Source organism: Aotus nancymaae, unplaced genomic scaffold (genome assembly GCF_030222135.1).
Source record: "Aotus nancymaae isolate 86718 unplaced genomic scaffold, 86718_ANA_hifiasm-v0.15.2.pri h1tg000033l, whole genome shotgun sequence".
NCBI lineage: Eukaryota > Metazoa > Chordata > Mammalia > Primates > Aotidae > Aotus > Aotus nancymaae.
The window spans coordinates 47,759,556-47,779,408 of record NW_026988447.1 but is presented as its reverse complement, the minus strand read 5'-3'; the positions used below and the strand labels follow the sequence as shown (position 1 = coordinate 47,779,408).

At 37.5% G+C, this 19,853-nt stretch overlaps 1 protein-coding gene across 3 annotated transcripts in view; it reads left to right on the top strand.

Moving 5' to 3' along the window:
* LOC105731347 (N-deacetylase and N-sulfotransferase 3) overlaps nt 1-19,853 on the top strand; it is a 200,706-nt gene that overhangs the window by 145,636 nt on the left and 35,217 nt on the right. The gene's annotated exons all lie outside the window — the stretch shown is intronic.

Genomic DNA, 19,853 nt, shown 5'->3' with positions numbered 1-19,853 from the left:
CCTTTCCCTGCCTTCTAAATCAGGATATTCCACCCATAATTTGCTTATCTCATTGTGCTGTAATACATTGACACTCACAGAGTATAGGACAGTTGTCTCTATATTAGTTCGTTCCAGTTGGTGATGCTGATGTTCTTGCTCAGCTTTTCATAGGTTTTTATTTCTTCAACTTTAGAGATACAGTTCAAGACAGCAGTCATTTCTTGCTGCTATTCTCTGCCAGATAAGTCAATGTAGTACAATGTGAGAGTCTAGGCCTTGCATCCAGATAGACTTGAGCTTAAATCCTGTCACCTGTTGACTAGATATATTGCTTCTCTGACTATAAAGTGGAGATGACAATATCCACCTCCATAAGGTTTCTTCTTATACGTGATAACAGTACAAATATGCAGTACCTGCCACCTAATGGCTTTCGATAAATATGTGTCTCTTGCCACCACCCTCCATAACACCCACACCACCCAACACTCACCCACATCCATCCCCTTCTCATGCCTTCCTTCCTGTCATCTGTGAACTGGGAGACTACATAACCAAGATTTGAATTTCACCTAAACCAAAAACCAATTATTATAATCGAAGTATTTATTTATTCTGAGTATATACTATGAATTAGCAAAACAAAGAACATAAGCTTAAAGGCTAATCTATTTGGACCTTTAGGTAGGTAATATTTGAGATGGTCCTTGAAAGTTGGTAGGATTTAGACTGAAAGACATATGTAGAGAAGCATTCTGTACACAGGAAACTGTTTCAGGCCTAAAGCACAGCATAAAATAAGGAATGATTCAATTTGTCTGTAATACAGGGAATATGTGGTAGAAGATAAAACTCAAGAATGAATATAGGCCTGTTTTATCAAGGATTCTGAGCACCAGGTTAAGAAGTTTAATTTTATGGAAAATAGGAGTTACTGATATTTTCTAAGTGAAGAAGTTTTGTTTTAGGAGAATTTCTCTGGCATTAACATTTGGGATATATTAGTGCCAGGAGAAACAAAAGTGAGAAGTTCATTTAGGAAGTTATTAGAGTGGTTCAAGCAAAAAGTAACAAATTCTAACTCTCACACTTTACTAGTGGTAATTAAATCAGAATCTCTCTGACAGGCAGCTTAGCAGTATCTACCAATTACAATATCTACCACATTACAAATGCACACACCGTTTTCCTTAGCCATGCCACTTTGAAGAATTCATCCTCTCATGTATTTTCAAATGAGTGAAGTGATGCATATACAAAGTTATTCATAATAGCATAAAACCTTAATAAGAACTTGAATAAACTTACAACACATCAATAGTAACAGAATTACAGCATGTATATGCAATAAGAATGGAGAAGTCCCATATGTACTAATTAGAAAAATCTCTAAGATGTACTAATTTTTTAAAAATCAATGTATAAAATTGTGTACCATTTGCTTCCATTTGTGTTTTAAAAATAAAAAAAAAATTCTGGAAGAAACACACACACACACACACACACACAAACACACAAATGATATTGGTGACTTCTTGTTGAATCCAAAATAAATATTAAAAGCAATAAGGCCTAAAGTCAAAGTGATACCTGTAAGATTGGATAGATAACTTATTAGAGGTTGATAGTGGGAGAAAATTTATAAAGGAAGAATACGGACTTACAAGAACAGAAATTTGTAGAAAGCCTAGTTTTGAATAGTATTATGCCAGGTTAAAGCATGAAGCAGATGGGTATAGATTTGCATGCTTTAAGCAGAAAGAAAATTTAAGTAATCTGTTTGGAGAATATAATTGTCATCCCAATTTTGCCAAACAGGCACCAAAATGCTTGGAGATTTATTGTTTCACCCAAAGTCACACAAGTGATGGCATAGTTAAAAACAAAAAAACTTATTTCAAACTAAAAGTTTTAAGTAAAGCTTCAATGGAACAGATATTTACACAAGCATAGAAAATTGCCTTCACAGCCGCAAGTGCCCTCTTTCTCCCTCACCAGTTACCCATGTACCTTCCCTAATAAGGTGAATTTTCTTATTCAGCAGGAAATATTCCCTAGACATTGGTGTTTAATGAAACCATTTATTAAAATCTTTGCAATTCTTCAAACTTCTAACATATCTGAGGCTTGCCTAATTGTGACAATATTCAAGCAAAGATTTTTAGAAATTTTTCCTTAAGTCAGTATGAAATTTTGACATTTAGTCAAGACTGAATCTATGCTTCAGATTTCATAACTTCATTAAGCCTCCTTCTGCCTCTTATGTGCAGTTCTGGCTACTTACTATTATGTGAAGGGTTAACATTTTTAAAAAGGAAACATTTATAAACCCTAGTTCTTTTTCACACGCTGGTTTAGCTAGTTCCTAAGATAATTTACTTTCGGAAAGTATAACCCTCCACTACATAACAGTATTAACTTATAGATTGATTTAACTATCGATAAGTTATTTAAAGGAGTTACAATTTAAAGCAAGAATAACAAAAAATAAACCAAATGTGAATCTACCACTGCAAAATTTTTAATAGATATCTGGCTTAGTTATAGTCTTTTATGAACTTCTCATCTTTTATCCCCAGAGCTAGAAACTGCTATCAGGGTATTATTTTCACTGCAGCTGAAACAGCCCTCCAGATGCCAGCAGCTTTGGCAGTAGGTATCCTCTAGTGCTGACTCATAAAGGTTTGAAATTTTGTATATTTCTGTTCTTTCCCTCATCTCTACAGAAATGCCTTTCTAGGTATCTTGCTTTTAATTAAGTCTTTATACAGTACCTTAGCTGACTCTTGTATCTGGGTCAGTCTTCTCATACCTGCAAAGCCCTAGGAGAACTACTTCACTTAGATTTTCTTCGTGCTAAACTTTATTTCTTAAAATGTCTTATTTCAGTCAAAACAGATATGGCCTGCATAGGCCCCATCAAGCCCTAGTATTTTCTCTCTAATAAAGGAACAGTTCCTGGGTGACTTTGTTAATATCTAGCAAGTGTTTATTCTTTAGCATTGTTCTTTTTGTCCTTTGAGTCTTTACTTTCTACTTAAAGAATTGGGTTTCTGTACCAAATTAGTACTCTCAAAATTTTTCAACATTACACAAAGCACTTCCTTAGAAGGCCTGTCTTAAAATAAATAAGTTTTTTAGAACTGTAAATGTTTGAATATTTAGAAACTTAACAATTGATCACTAGCTTTTTTAAACCTAGCATTTTTTAAAATCACAAAATAAATATATTTGTTTGGTATTTTGATACCCCTCCCCACCCAGAGTGAATTCAGCCTTATGAGTAGATACAATTAATTGAAACCTCCTCATAGTGAAGCTAATCTTTGTGATTACCTAAATTTAATTCATTCACAGGAGCCCAAATCAACTTTTCACGTGGGTCAATTTTCTCAAATGATTTTTTTTTCTAAATTCTGTCAGGTTTTTTAAGTTAAACACATTTAGAGATATTTAATTATCTTCCTGTATCTATTATGTTGTAGAGGCAGTGGTTTAAAATGAAGAAGCAAAATGTTTTCTGCTTGAAAACAAAGATATTTTCATTGCAAAATTGAATATAACCTTTGTGCTACGCTCCTGCTTAAAAAATGATTTCTATTAATCATTTTTAAATCTATCACAAGATGTAACTGTATTCATTATCTGTCACTTTCTAACTCTAACAGAACAAGAACAGCTGTTGTCTGGTCTCTAACTGCAATAGGGTCTTTCAGAGTAATATAGAAAGAACATTAGAACAGCATAAGCAAGACACACAGTTCAAAATTCATTGAAAATTAGTCATCTGAGAACTGGAGACATTCTCATGACATGTAAATATTTGTTCAGCAGCTAAAGTAGATAGCCATGCATTAAACCAATAGAATTACTTTTGACACCTAACAGATATGTTAATTGATCATCAATCATTAGCTTATAATAAAAAGGCTGAACTTGCAGTTCTGAAAGTATAGCCAGTAAATTAAGTGAGAGACATAAATGTTATAAAAAAGACAAACTGCTCCAAGCTAAATTGCTTTAAATTACATTGACCTTATCACTGTACCTTTGAAACCTGTCCCTAATTGAGAGCAATTGATTTACCCTTCCAGCTTTCCTTTAAAGCCTATCAGATCCCAAATTCTAAACGTTGAAAGCCCTTTGCCAAATTATTCTGCAATTGAGCTTTCCTTTGAGATTAAGTGATGACTAAGGCATAAGCCAGCTGAAAAATAGTACTCAAAGAATTTAAAACTTAGAAATTAAGGTGACATCTTTTTTCTCCCCCTGGAGAAGGTGATAAAGTGAAATTAATTTTTAGCATAAAACAGTTGTAATAGCACAAAAATATGAAAGATAATAGACACCAAAATGAGCTGCGAGAGGGACAAACATGCCAAAATTTCTAACATCTAGCCACATCCAGGATAAAAAGGTCAAGTTCCTGGAAATTAAGCAGGATTTGTGCAGAGGATTTTTGGAAAGAGTCGTGCTGTATGGTGAGCATGATCTGACCACCCTCTACCCATGGGAGAACAGAGGGGTGGCTGCCTGCTCTGCTGCTCAGCTGAGCTTTGGCTTGAGGGTCACTGAGACCATCAGAGAGCTTGAGAGGGGTGTTCCCTGCAGAAGGGGGACACAGTAGGTTTGTGTCAACCTTACAACTAATAAATCCAAAGTACCAGAGAGAGATTGGCTAAAGTGGTATCAGAAGAAGAAAAAACCACATATGAGAATTATGTGCCCTCTTTTCCAAAGACAGATCAAAAGCTTCCAAATCCAAGAACCCAAACGTGCAACTCTTAAAAGGAATATTAGCCTAGGGTCCTTTTAAAATGGACTCTGCTCAAGAGGGTTCCTGACAAAAGACTGGGGAGGCACGGGCTACTAAAGGAAGTTGCACTGATGGGGCCCAGCAGTGATATCTCCAAAGATCTCAGACAATTTTAAACACATGCACATGACAACATCAGTTGAGTAATAATTCCCTGCATCCTTTTCACTCCTTCATCTCCATGTTCCAAATACTAAGGGATCAGAAACCTCAGTAAGCAAGTAGAGTAAGATCACCCACTGCAGAACAAAGCATTGATCAGACTTTCTTCCCAGCCTCTCTTGCAAATTCTGTCCTGCACCAGGTCCCAGGTGGATGAGAGGAGCAGATTTAATATTGCAACAAGTTTGGAATTTTGGGGTTTCCTTGAACCAAAAGATTTAAACTACTACATCAAGACTTAAAGCTACATGACAACTTCTGTCACCTAAGAGATTAGGGAGGCCATTCTGCAAGGTAAAACTCATACTGAACAAACTTTAAAGGGACAGTGGGAAAAAGAAGTAAGATCGCTTTAATAATTATGTCCCATGAATCCTAATTGTTTAACATGTGATCTACATAATTATTTTTAAGATTATTTATTTTATATTCAGATTTTTACATCATGAATACACATAGAAATATAAAATTTCTAAGAAATAAAAAGATTTTTAAATGTCTTGCTAATCACAATGGCCTTATATCATGATTAATGATGTAAATCCATATTTCAAACAATCTTGAAACTTTTGAAATTTGGAAGCCTACTGTTGTTAAATGTGATTATGTCATCATTGTTTTCATCACATTAGGGGTTGACAAGAGTTCAGACTAGAAGGAACACAGGGGTTGGCTCTGCCACTTTCCTGTCCTTCACTTGTGCTTTCATTATTATTAATAGCATTAATAGCATTCGCTATGAACCATGGTTTCCTAGCAATCTTTTTAAGACACTTGGACATTTTGTGATGGTTAGCTTAATTAAAGCTAGAAAATACAATCCATAAATCTATGTGACTAAGCTCTCATAAACTGCCATGTACAATAATACACTGCAAGGAAAGTGTACTATGTGTCTGTGTCAAGAAGTCCCCTTGAGGAACCCTCCTTTTCCCTCAGGCTTGCCCACATTCCAGAAGAGGGCTTAGGGAGAAACTTCAGAAGGCAATGACTCAAAGCCCCTCATTTTCATAGACCATCTTCAACAGCTTGTTTGAGACCACTGTTTCTTTCCACTCCACTTTCCCTTGTAGCAAACAAGTCCCTACCTCAGAACACGTAAGGTTGGAATGGCAGCGGGCATCTTTTTGGATCTAATTAGAAGTTGAATGAGGGATATAGTTAGTTTGGGTTCACAATGCAAATACGGCATTTGGAATTTGTATGATGACCTGATGAAAAAGCATGCCAGAAAGTGAATGTTATTGTTTTTTATAAATACAGCAGATAGAGGCAACTACAGTCTGTGATTAAAAGTAGAGAAAGGATAGGCCTGGTGGCTCATGCTTGTAATTTCATCACTTTGGGGGGCCAAGGTAGGCAGATCACTTGAACAGCCCAGAAGTTCAAGACCAGCCTGAGGAACATGGCAAAACCCAATTTCTACAAAAAATACAAAACTTAGCCAGGCAGGGTGGTATGCAACTGTGGTCCCAGCCACTGGTGAGGCTAAGGTGAATTGGTAGATTGAGCCCAGGAGGTTGAGGCTGCAGTGAGCTGTGATGGAGCCACTACACTCCAGCCTGGGTGACAGAGCAAGACATTGTTATTCATTCATTCTTTTAGAAATAAGAAATTATTATACCGAATATAATGTTTGGTATCATAAACACAGCATCAAGAGTATGCCATAACCATTTACAGCAGAACAATCCTACACCGTTACATCAACAACAGAAAAGCAGAGAGCCAAATAATGAGTGAACTCCCATTCACAATTGCTACAAAGAGAATAAAATACCTAGGAATACAACTTACAAGGGATATGAAGGATCTCTTCAAGGAGAACTACAAACCACTGCTCAAGGAAATAAGAGAGGACACAAATTTACAGCAGGACAATCCTATACCATTTTTTGTTTGTTTAAAGGGTTTTTATTTATTCTAATTCTGTGAAGAAAGTCAATGGTAGCTTGATGGGGATAGTACTGATTATATATCACTATGGGCAGCATGGCCATTTTCATGATATTGATTCTTTTTATCCACAAGCATGGAATGTATTTCCATTTGTTTGTGTCCTCTCTTATTTCCTTAAGCAGTGGTTTGTAGTTCTCCTTGAAGAGGTCCTTCACATCCCTTATAAGTTGTATTCCTAGGTATTTTATTCTCTTTGTAGCAATTGTGAATGGGAGTTCACTCATGATTTGGCTCTCTGCTTGTCTATTGTTGATGTATAGGAATGCTTGTGATTTTTTTGCATGTTGATTTTGTATGCTGAGACTTTGCTGAAGTTGCTTATCAGCTTAAGTAGATTTTGGGCTGAGATGATGGTATTTCCTAATTATACAATCATATCATCTTTAATCAGAGACAATTTGACTTTTTCTCTTCCTATTTGAGTATGCTTTATTTCTTTTTCTTGCTTGAATGCCCTGGCCAGAACTTCCAATACTATGTTGAATAGGAGTGGTGAGAGAAGGCATCCTTGTCTCGTGCTGGTTTTCAAAGGAAATGCTTCCAGATTTTGCCCATTCAGTATGATATTGGCTGTGGGTTTGTCATAAATAGCTCTTATTATTTTGAAATACATTCCATCAGTACCTAGTTTATTGAGAGTTTTTTTTTTTTTTTTTTTTTTTTTGAGACGGAGTTTCGCTCGTTACCCAGGCTGGAGTGCAATGGCGCGATCTCGGCTCACCGCAACTTCCGCCTCCTGGGTTCAGGCAATTCTCCTGCCTCAGCCTCCTGAGTAGCTGGGATTACAGACACGCGCCACCATGCCCAGCTAATTTTTTGTATTAGTAGAGACGGGGTTTCACCATGTTGACCAGGATGGTCTCGATCTCTTGACCTCGTGATCCACCCGCCTCGGCCTCCCAAAGTGCTGGGATTACAGGCTTGAGCCACCGCGCCCGGCCTATTGAGAGTTTTTAGCATTAAGGGGTGTTGAATTTTACTGAAGGCCTTTTCTGCACCTATTGAGATAATCATGTGATTTTGGTGATTGCTTCCTTTTATGTGCTGGATTATGTTTCTTGATTTGCATATGTTGAACTAGCCTTGCATCCCAGGGATGAGGCTGACTTAATATTGGTGGATAAGCTTTTTGATGTGCTGCTGGATTTGGTTTGCCAGTATTTTATTGAGGATTTTCACATCAATGTTCGTCAGGGATACTGACCTAAAATTTTCTTTTTGTGTGTGTGTCTTTGCCAGGTTTTGGTATCAGGATGATGCTGGCCTCTTAAAATGAGTTAGAGAGGATTCTCTCTTTTTCTGTTGCTTGGAATAGTTGCAGAAGGAATGATACCAGCTCCTTTTTGTATCTCTGGTAGAATTCAGCCTTGAATCCATTTGGTCCTGGCCTCTTTTTGGTTGGTAGGCTATTAATTTCTGCCTCAACTTCAGAACTTGTTATTGGTCTATTCAGAGATTTCACTTCTTCTTCCTAGTTTAGTCTTGGGAGGGTGTATGTGTCCAGGAATGTATCAATTTCTTCTGGGTTTTCTATTTATTTTGCCTGTTAGTTGATGCAGTTTCTTCATAGTGTCGATGGTCTTTACAATTTGGCATGTTTTTGCAGTGGCTGGTACTGGTTTTTCCTTTCCATATTTAGTGCTTCCTTCAGGAGCTCTTGTAAGGCAGGCCTGGTGGTGACAAAAATCTCTCAGCATTTGCTTGTCTGTAAAGGATTTTATTTCTCCTTGGCTTATGAAGCTTAGTTTGGCTAGATATTAAATTCTGGGTTGAAAAATATTTTATTTAAGGATGTTGAATATTGGCCCCCACTCTCTTCTGGTTTGTAGGGTTTCTGCCAAGAGATCTGTTAGTCTGATGGGCTTCCCTTTGTGGGTATCCCGACCTTTCTCTCTGTCTGCCCTTAACATTTTTTCCTTCATTTCAACCTTGGTGAATCTGGCAATTGTGTGTCTTGGGGTTGCTCTTCTCAAGGAGTATCTTTGTGGTGTTCTCTGTATTTCCTGAATTTGAATGTTGGCCTGTCTTGCTAGGTTGAGAAAATTCTCCTGGATGATATCCTGAAGAGTATTTTCCAACTTGGTTCCATTCTCCTTGTCACTTTCAGGTACACTAATCAAACGTAGGTTTGGTCTTTTCACATAGTCTCTTATTTCTCAGAGGCTTTGTTCGTTCCTTTCCATTCTTTTTTCTCTAATCTGGTCTTCATGCTTTGTTTCATTAAGTTGATCTTCAATCTCATATCCTATCTTCTGCTTGATCGATTTGGCTATGGATATTTGTGTATGCTTCACAAAGTTCTCATGCTGTGTTTTTCAGCTCCATCACGTTATTTATATTCTTATCTAAACTGGTTATTCTAGTTAGCAATTCCTCTAACCTTTTTTCAAGGTTCTTAGTTTCCTTGCATTGGGTCAGAACATGCTCCTTTAGCCCAGAGGAGTTTGTTATTATCCATCTTCTGAAGCCTACTTCTGTCAATTCAACAAACTTATCCTCCATCCAGTTGTGTTCCCTTGCTGGCGAGGAGTTGTGATCCCTTGGAGGAGAAGAGGCGTTCTGATTTTTGGAACTTATCTTCGCAGATTTTCCTGCCTTTGATGTTGGCGACCTTCGGATAGGGTTTCTGTGTGGATGTCCTTTTTGTTGATGTTGATGCTATTCCTTTCTGTTTGCTAGTTTTCCTTCTAATAGTCAGGCCCCTCTGCTGCAGGTCTGCTGGAGTTTGCTAGAGGTCCACTCCATACCTTGTTTGCCTGGGTATTGCCAGCAGAGGCTGCAGAACAGCAAAGATTGCTGCCTGTTCCTTCCCCTGGAAGCTTCGTCCCAGAGGGGCACCCACGAGATGCCAGCTGGAGCTCTCCTGTATGAGGTGTCTGTTGACCCCTCATGGGAGGTGTCTCCCCATCAGGAGGCATGGGGCTGAGGGACACACTTGAGGAGCCAGTCTGTCCCTTAGCAGAGCTCAATCTGCTGTTCTCTTCAGAGCTGGCTGACAGAAATGTTTAATCTGCTGAAGCTGCGCCCACAGCCTCCTTTTCCTCCAAGTGCTCTGTCCCAGGGAGATGAGAGTTTTATCTATAAGTCCCTAACTGGGGCTATTGCCTTTCTTTCAGAGATGCCCTTCCCAGAGAGAAGGAATCTAGAGAGGCAGTCTGGCTACAATGGCTTTGCTGAGCTGCAGTGGGATCTACCCAGTTCTAAATTCCTGGTGGCTTTGCTTACACTGTGAGGGGAAAACCGTCTATTTAAGCCTCAGTAATGGCAGATGCCCCTCCCTCTACCAAGCTCGGGCATCCCAGATTGACTTCAGACTGCTGTGCTGACAGCAAGAATTTCAAGCCAGTGGATCTTAGCTTGTTGGGGTCTGTGAGAGTGGGATCCGCTGAGCAAGACCACTCAGCTCCCTGGCTTCAGCCCCCTTTCCAGGGGAGTGAACTATCTCACTAGCATTCCAGGCACCCCTGGAATATGAAAGAGGGGAAAAAAAAAAAAAAAAAAACTCCTGCAGCTAACTCGGTGTCTGCCCAATGGCAGTCCAGTTTTGTGCTTGAAACCCAGGGCCCTGGTGGCATAAGCACCCAAGAAAATCTCTTGGTCTGTGATTGCAAAGACCATGGAAAAAGCATAGTATCTGGGTCAAAGTGCACCGTTCCTCATGGCATCCTTTGGCTGGAGGAGAGAGTTCCCCGACTCCTTGTGCTTCCCAGGTAGAAGATGCCCCACCCTGCTTTGGCTCACCCTCTGTGGGCTGCATCCACTGTCTAACCAGTCCAATGAGATGAGCCAGGTACCTCAGTTGGAAATGCATAAATCACACACCTTCTGTGTTGATCTTGCTGGGAGCTGCAGACTGGAGCTCTTCCTATTCGGCCATATTGCCAGCCACTCCTCCTACACCTTTAAAGTCTACCTGATTTGGACATTATTTTTAAGTGGATGACGGGTTCTTTGGATGGCTGACTTTTTTTTTTTCTATACATGAGGAAAGGACCAAATGAGCTCCAAAGTATAAGTATACTCACAAGCCTTCCTCCGAATAGATCAAATAATTATGACAGGTTAGCCTTGCATGCAAGAACTTTGAGACAAGTCAAAATGTCGTATTTTACCCAATCTCAGGTAACATGGATTTCTTGGATACTTACTATGCTGTCAGACACTATATTGAACTTTTAATATGTATTATCTCATTGAATCCTCACATGTAATTCATCTGAAGCTGTTAAAGCTAGCATTTGCTCCCCTATAGTCTAATGAAAGACTATTTTTCTGCCTTTCTTATTAGTCTCATTCACATTTGGTTTCTTTTTCATCTGCAGCTCATTATCAATTGAAAGCTAAATAGTCAAAGCTAACACAATTTCCAAATAATGCTTCCCAGCCAGCAAGAATCATGCAAGATAAGAAGCAGTGATTTGACATGAAAAGGACAATTTTCCTCACAGCTCGAACATAAATTGTCACCATTCATGAACTCCAATAGACTGCTTCTTTATGATTTGTTCTTATCCATGCCCCAGCTGAATAGGAATGAAGCCCAGGGCACAGGGCCAGTGTGGCGAACCCAAGACAGGTGGTATATAAGATACTAGCCTTTAAAATATGCATTCTGTTTGAACCTTCAATTTCATCCACTTCTAAAAATTTTTTCTAGGAATATAGTCAGATACAAACTAAGATGTATCAGTGATGATGACCAATCCATTGTTGTTTAAAATAATAAAAATTAGAAGCAAACTAAAGGACCAAAAATAAAAAGGTGACTAAGGAAATTGTGATAACCTATAAGATAAATTTGTATTTAGCCATTAAAAATATATATATATTTATACACACATTTTAAAGCATTTTAAACAATGTATTAAAATGCTGAAGATATATTGCTAAGCAACAAACACTATGTATCAAGTTATACCATGTTAAAGTATGGTATAACATGCACATAGATTTTATATAAAAATAATTTATACATAATTTATTATATATATTTTATACATAAATTATATATATAAGATTTTATATATGAAAACAATTCAGCAATTTTTTTCTCTTTTTTACATTTTCTGGTTTTTATCTTGACTGTATAATTTTTAAAAGCAGAAAGCCCACTTAAGATATAGACTTCAACAAATACTTTTCAGTAGCCTATTATGCAATTAAGTTTAACAAACATTTCTGTAATGAACCATACACATGACTGTAGATTTATTATTGTTGATATATTATTTTGGAGAAACATTATTTATATGTACAGTTTCTTTCTAGCAGCTCACCAGCCTCATCAGAATAGCCTTCCACTTTCTTAACCCTCTTAACTGCATCCATCAATGTGCATCTGATCACTTCTTCTACCAGGCAAGATTCATGGTCCCTGCTCTTGATAAGCTTACAGTGTAGCAAGAGGAATGTATAACAAGTCAAGACAACTAATCCTAATGATTGTTATAAGAGAGCATAGGGTATAGTGGAGATACAAAGAGCAAGTAGTGACCTCAAACTGGAAAAGCCATGGTAAGTCAAGAGACAGGAAGTTATTCCAGGTAGAATAAAAAACATCTACCAATGCATGGAGTCATTTGCACTTGGATGGAAAATAAAAGCAAGAGCAAGTGGGAGCATATGAAGATGAAGAAGAAGGTAGGGGCATTATCATGATGGACTCTTGAAGCATCAAAGGCACAAACTCTACAGGTGCACCAGCCACAGCTGGTGAAAAATGAGAAATACCTCATTAATAATTCTTACGTTGATTACATGCTGAAATGACATTTTGTATACATTGGGTTAAATTGGTTAAATTAAGTATTTTATATAAATTAATGTTATTCAATTCTTTTTATTTTTCATAATGTGGCTACTAAATGTATATTTTAAATTACACATGACTCACTATACATATCTATTGGAAAGCATTGTTCTAGAGGATAGATTACAGGAGCACAGTCCTAGAAGGAGGAAGACCGGTTAGAAAGCTTTTAAAAGAATCCAGGTAAGATTCAGTGAGAGATTAAACCAGACAAGTGCAAATAGGGAGAGAGAGGATCAGTTGGAGTTATAAAAGAGACTGTATTAACAAAACAAGATCAGTTCAATAAGAAATAAGGAGCTGGTAAGTGTCTGGAATGCACTCAGTTGTTTGGCTTGATAACCATATGAACAGTAGTAATCTTAGGCAAAATAAAGAATATAAAAGAAAGACCAGATGTAGCTGTAAAGATTCATTCATTCAAATATTATTTATTGAGCATCTACTATGTGCCAGTTATTATTTAGCTGGTTAGGTGCTAGGAAACTAGCAATAATGAAACAGATAAGGTCCCTGCTCTCCTGGAGCTTTCTTACACTCTATTGTGAACACATAATGAGCTCAATTTATCCATGTTTAAACTGAGATGGCTATGGCACATTCAGTTAAAAATGTCAACTAGACACTTACATATAAAATTTAGGACAAAGAGAGGAATGGTAGTTTGAGATTTGGGGATCATTGTGGTGATTCCACCTACAGACAGCATGTAAAGAACAAAACCCTGAAAAACACCAGCTATCTAAAGGTCATGTGGAGAAGGAAGAATTGTGAAAGACATAGATGAAGGAGAACTGAGAGAAAACAGTGTCAAAAAAGCCAAGGAAGAAGAAGATTTTAAGTGTGGTCAACCATGTCTAATGGAGTAGATTGGTTAATGCAATGACTACCAAGTATCCACATGTAGCTAAGAGGCTATAGCTTACCTTTGAGAAGGCATTTTCCGTGGGGTGGTGGGGACAAAACCCAAGTCACAAAGTACTGAAATGTGAATGGAGGTGAGGAGTAAAGTCAGCACCTGACTTTGTATACACTGAGTTAAATTAATTTAACCATTTAATAGATCGAGCTAGGTACTGTTCCTTTGAAGAACTTGGCTGGGTAGGACAGTGGCTAGAAAGATAAAATCTCAAGAGAGAGCCCAAGATGAGAGAGATTCAAATATGTTTTCAGGTATGAGGCAAGGACCAGTGGAGAAGACTGAAAATAGAGGAAAACAGGAATATGTGATAGAATAAGATCTCATGGGAGTTGAAAGCAGATGGGATGAAAAGCACTGGGGGATGTATTAGTCTTGAATACAAAGTGGAACACCTTTGCTTGACACTCCAGGTGTCAGGAGGAATTATTAAAAGACAAGTGTGTGTAAAGAAGGACTTGAAAGAGTTCCTTCCTGATGACTAGCACTCCCTGTTAATTAGGGGATGATTAGCTAGGGAAAGTAAGGAAAGTGAAAACTGAGCAGAAGGCCTCCAGAGAGGGATGAAAGTTTGAAATAGCTGCTGAAGGGAACAGAAGAGCAAGGTGACAACGAATAAATAAGAAGAATATCCAGTGGTACTAAGGATTCCACTGAGATTGGGGACCATATGCTATGTGCTGTGAATAGCTCCCATTGTGTGTTTTTTCTCTAGCTGTGCTGAACAGTCCATATGCGGAAGTGAACTAATTAAATGGAAAACTGGCCCAACGTCTCATATTTGTAGAGCATTGAAAGCAGAAAGATGATCTGGGAATCCAAGGGTAATGGTAGCAGAGAAATTCAAATCATTGCAGATAGAATATTGCCTGACAGAAGAAGTGATCAGAAGCACATTGATTGATGCAGAAAAAAATAAGAGGGTTAAGAGATTGGAAGGCTATTCTGATAAGGCCAGTGAGCTGCTAGAAAGAAACTGTAAATAAGAAATAATGTTTCTCCAAAATAACAATAATATATCAACAAAAATAAATAGCTGTTACTGACCAGGTGCAGTGGCTCACGCCTGTAATCCCTGCCCTTTGGGAGGCCAAGGTGGATGGATCACAAGGTCAAGAAATGGAGACCATCCTGCACAACATGGTGAAACCCTGTATCTACTAAAAACACAAAAATTAGCTGGGCATAGTGGCACATGCCTGTAGTGCCAGCTACTTGGGAGGCTGAGGAGGGAGAATTGCTTGAACCCAGGAGGCAGAGGTTGCAGTGAGCTGAGATCACGCCACTGTACTGCAGCCAGGTGATACAGGAAGACTCCATCTCAAAAACAATAACAATTAATAAATAGGTCTTATTTATTAGCCAATTACTATGTAACAGGCAGTGTTTTTAAAAAAATTTTAGCTTTACATTTTATTGTAATGACAACCCTGTGAGGTAATTACTATTACTGTATCTTTTTTGTTTTCGTTTAAACAAGTAAAGTACTGAGAGTTTAAATAACTTGCTAAAACTGTAGAGCCAGTAGGTGGCTGAGCTCTCTTTCTTCATCACTGTACAGGCCAAAGTCAAAGACAACAGTTTATTTACAAAGGAGTGAGATTTCACAGAAAACAAAGGGAAATGGACAGTAAGAAAATAAGTAGAGACAAAAGAGGCAGAGTTCAGAAAAAAGAGTACACAGCGAATGGGGAGAAAGTTAGAGGAGACAACTTTGAGGAGGCCTACAATTTTAATGGTGCTAAAAGATTACCAGAATGAGTGGCACTGAAAAAATAACTGAGCCTAGATTTTTTCAACTTTACAAATAAGATTACTGGAGCCAGTTCAAGGCACCTACAATATATTACAGACAGTTCAGAGAATTAAGTTGAAAAGTCCTTGCCAGCCTCCAAGGAACTTTGAATCTAGAGATGAATAAAACAAGTATGTTTAAGAAGCACAAGATAAGCCAGGGTAAGAAAATGTCAGAAAGACAAAACTAGGGGCCCTAGGGCTCACATTTTTAAAAACAAGGTATTTGCCTAGAGAGATATGAAACAGTGGACATGACACTCTTGAATACATAAAACTGAGCTAAGTAGCAAAGTGAGGCAGCATATTTACAGAGAGAAGAAACTGTATAAACAAAGCAATGGAGAGGCAAGTGCAGGAAATGTTGTAAAGCAGCAAGCAAGGCAAGTTGGCTGGTTTACCCGGCACACAGAAGGGTACAGAAGGGAAATCTGTAAAGCTAAACGGGGACCATATAGTGCCTCAGGTTGACACACTGAACTTTACTCAATTCAAAAGCTAATGAGACCCTAGGGAATTATACAATAGGAAATTCAGGCCCAGAGCATCATTAGAATATCCTGTCTGCTCAGAATTTTGTAGTTATTTTTCAGAATGAGATGTGCTCATGTGGCGGAGTACAATCTTGACAGTGATGGAACTCATATATTTTCCACGGTGATAAAAATGGAACTTCTGGAGTTTGTTCATTGCCCTATATAAAAATAAGCTGGTTTCCTTACTTTTTCCGGTCTGGGGATCTAAGTCAAGGAGGAAGAAGGACAGGAAGTAAATTACAATATACTCTTTCTTTGCCATGTTGCCCTTAAAATGCCTTGAAATAAAGCAAAAGTGAATGTGAAAGGCAGCCTTTTAAATAAAGAAATCATATATAAGCCATGTACCTGAGAGGTACATGGAGAAATGGAGAATTTTGCTTTGGTTAAAAAACAGGATTGACACATAGAAACAATAAAAAATGATAAAGAGGATATTATCACTGACCCCACAGAAATACAAACTACCATCAGAGACTACTTTAAATACCTCTCCACAAATAAACTAGAAAATCTGGAAGAAATGGATAAATTCCTGGACACATACACCCTCCTAAGACTAAACCCTGAAGAAGTCGAATCTCAGAATAGACCAATAACAAGTTCTGAAACTGAGGCAATAATTAATAGACTACTAACCAAAAGAAGCCCAAGACCAGACTAATTCACAGCTGAATTCTACGAGAAGTAAAAAATTCTCTCATACCTGGGGCTAGGACATACTATGGACAACTCTAAGTCTAGGACATTGACACATATGTATAAACTTCATAAGACATGGTTGTTTTTAAAATGTATTCAAGCCGGGCGCGGTGGCTCATGCCTGTAATCCCAGCACTTTGGGAGGCCGAGGCGGGTGGATCATGAGGTCAAGAGATCGAGACCATCCCGGTCAACATGGTGAAACCCCGTCTCTACTAAAAATACAAAAAATTAGCTGGGCACGGTGGCGCGTGCCTGTAATCCCAGCTACTCAGGAGGCTGAGGCAGGAGAATTGCCTGAACCCAGGAGGCAGAGGTTGCGGTGAGCCGAGATAGCGCCATTGCACTCCAGCCTGGGTAACAAGAGCAAAACTCCATCTCAAAAAAAAAAAAAAAAAAAAAAAAAAATGTATTCAAAAAGGGCTACTACAAAGCAACCAATGGGTTTGATGATCTGAATCTTGTCTATGGGAATAAAATATACATTTCCATGGAGAATAAAAGTTTCTCTGTGAGGACTGGGTCTAGTTAGGTTTATTCAAACTGCATTCCAATGACACGTGTATTAAGACCATTAGGGATGATTAAAATGCAGGTACCAGGGCCTCCACCAGACCCAGAAAATCGGAATCTCTGAATATAAAGACTGGTAATCAGAATGTTTTAAAAGTTCTCAGTTGATTTGTTTATATCCTAAACGTTTTGAATCTTTGGTCACCCAGAAGGATACTAAAGCAAAACAAAACTTGTTGGCTGAGGTTTGCTGTAATCTCTCTTCTGCCTTCTGAATTCTGACTCTTTTCATGAACAAAACGTAAAAGAATGAGCAGCATATTTATATTTACACCCTCAGAATGAAGCAAAGCATCTGGCAAATAGCAGAAGAATCAGAAAAATATTTGTAGATTTAAACTGAGGAGCATGGTCATGAAAGGCATAGTTTATAATAAATAACATACTTTCTTTTACATCCATATTTCCTCTCCTCTTCCAGCCTTCTCTAAAGAAAGAGAATACCTGCTGTATTTTCAACAGTGTTTGCACTAGGACCTATATTTTGCTTTTTGTTCTTGGTAGTGATCCATGCATTCTCTCATACCTGGGGCTTAATAAAGTCACAGGATTGATGCTAGAAAGTACGGGTTAAGATTCCCACATTTTTCTCTTAGTTACACTTTGAAAAACGGTATCTGTTTCCTTTCTCATAATGTGTGTGGTATTTGACATTTACCTTTTCCCTTTTGCAGAAAAAAATTCACAGATAACCATCTTGCTATACACATCTATATCTCGCAGACTAGAAAGAATTTTTTCAGTTGTTAATCAAATAAACATTATGCCTTCAGCAGAGTTTCCAATGATTTGAGCTTTAAGCAGCTAATTAGTCTTTTTAATGACAACTAATTACTCATAGTGTGTTTATAACAAAAATAGTTTTATAGATGCAATTGTCACTTTTATTGACACTTTCCTTCTCATTGGAATCTACAAGTGCAATAAAAATAATTTATTTTGACACATTTCATCTTTTTTAAAAAAACAAACAAAAAATAAAACCTCAGTCCTTAAGTACTCTTAAAATTGTAAAAGTATCATCTTTAGGAAAAGAATAATATCTACTTCTCCTGAACTAGCAGCCTTTTCTTTGTTTCTTTCTATGCTGTACAGAAATTGTTGTCAGGTGGGGAACTGCCAAGAAGTGAAATGACATTATAAATGTCACAGGTCAGTACGTAGGTAAGGAAGAACTGCTGTCTGGAAAGCAAGCTAACTTTTTGACCAAAACATTCTTGTTATATATCTGTTTTTGCCAATTCTGTTGCTTAATGTGTATACCTTCCTAATTAAAAAATAACAAAGAAAACTTAGAGATGTTACATGTTCAGCAAAAGATATGCAATATTCCATGTCTAGAAAAAATACTGTGATTCATGAAAAAAGTTCAAAAAGAAATTGAAATGTATTACATCCTGACAAACCATACTCCCTTAAAGCCTTGCATTTCTTTAGGAGCACAAAACAAATCTTAGGTGTGAGTCCAGAGTCTCAGAGGGTCATAAGGTGACATGCCTTAAAAGACATTACTTTAAACCATCCTTTAGCTTATGGTGCAGCTTGCATTATGTTAAAGTGGGAATATAAAAACAGACTTGAACATCTGGGAAAAGTTCCATGCTTGGAGGCTACATAGGTTTTCTTTTACAGGACTAAGTTCAACACCTTATAAGTATCACCTTAATTCTTGCAAATCAGGTTCAGTTTGATGAAAAGCAATGTCCCTAACAAGTTCATAACTCATTTTGGGTTGTGTCTGTCTTTATCAGAAAGAGTAGCACTTTTTTACTTTCTATAGTCATGCAGGTAGAGAGTGGCTCTCTGCTTAAATAGTCAGAATAAAATGTTTTCTTAGGTTAAAAAGTGAATTCAGGCCAGGCACGGTGGCTCAGGCCTGTAATCCCAGCACTTTGGGAGGCCGAGGCAGGCAGATCACCTGAGGTCAGGAGTCCTAACCAACATGGAGAAACCCCATCTCTAGAACAATAAAATAAATAAATAATAAAAATAAAATAAAGTGAATTCAAAGGGATTTCAAATGTATTAGTATCATGGGTCATATAGCATCTCTGTTTCCCATTTTCTGTTCCATGCAGATATTATTAAAGTGAAATATAGCATTATATAGACTTACTGACAAATCTTTCATAAAAATAAAGCAAGAAATTTGAACTTACTAACCAGGTTAAAAATACACGCTTTTTAATTGCTTTTTTTTTTAATTAGGAGAAAGGTGACCAGAAGTATGATTTTGCTACCTTATTGAGCTACATTGAAAAACGTGGCATGTAAAACACATCAGTAAAGACTACCTCCAACAAATGTTAGAAAAAAACCTCCAAATTTAAGAGTGATTTTCATAAGTTTCTCAATCACCTAATGTTCTGATAAATTTTACAGGAGGAAAAGAGGAAATTTAAGTCACAGAATTGAAGCTACTATTAAAAAATAACCAGAAGGTTTAATTTTAAAAGTCTCATTTTTTAGAAAGACCCAAATCAGTAAAAGTCTTACTTCCCAATTCTGTGACTGCATTGGTCCGCTGGTACAGATCGTTATTTTGTTTGCAAAAGTTCAGATTTAATATACATTCAGGCAGAGTGAATAGAAATGCAAATA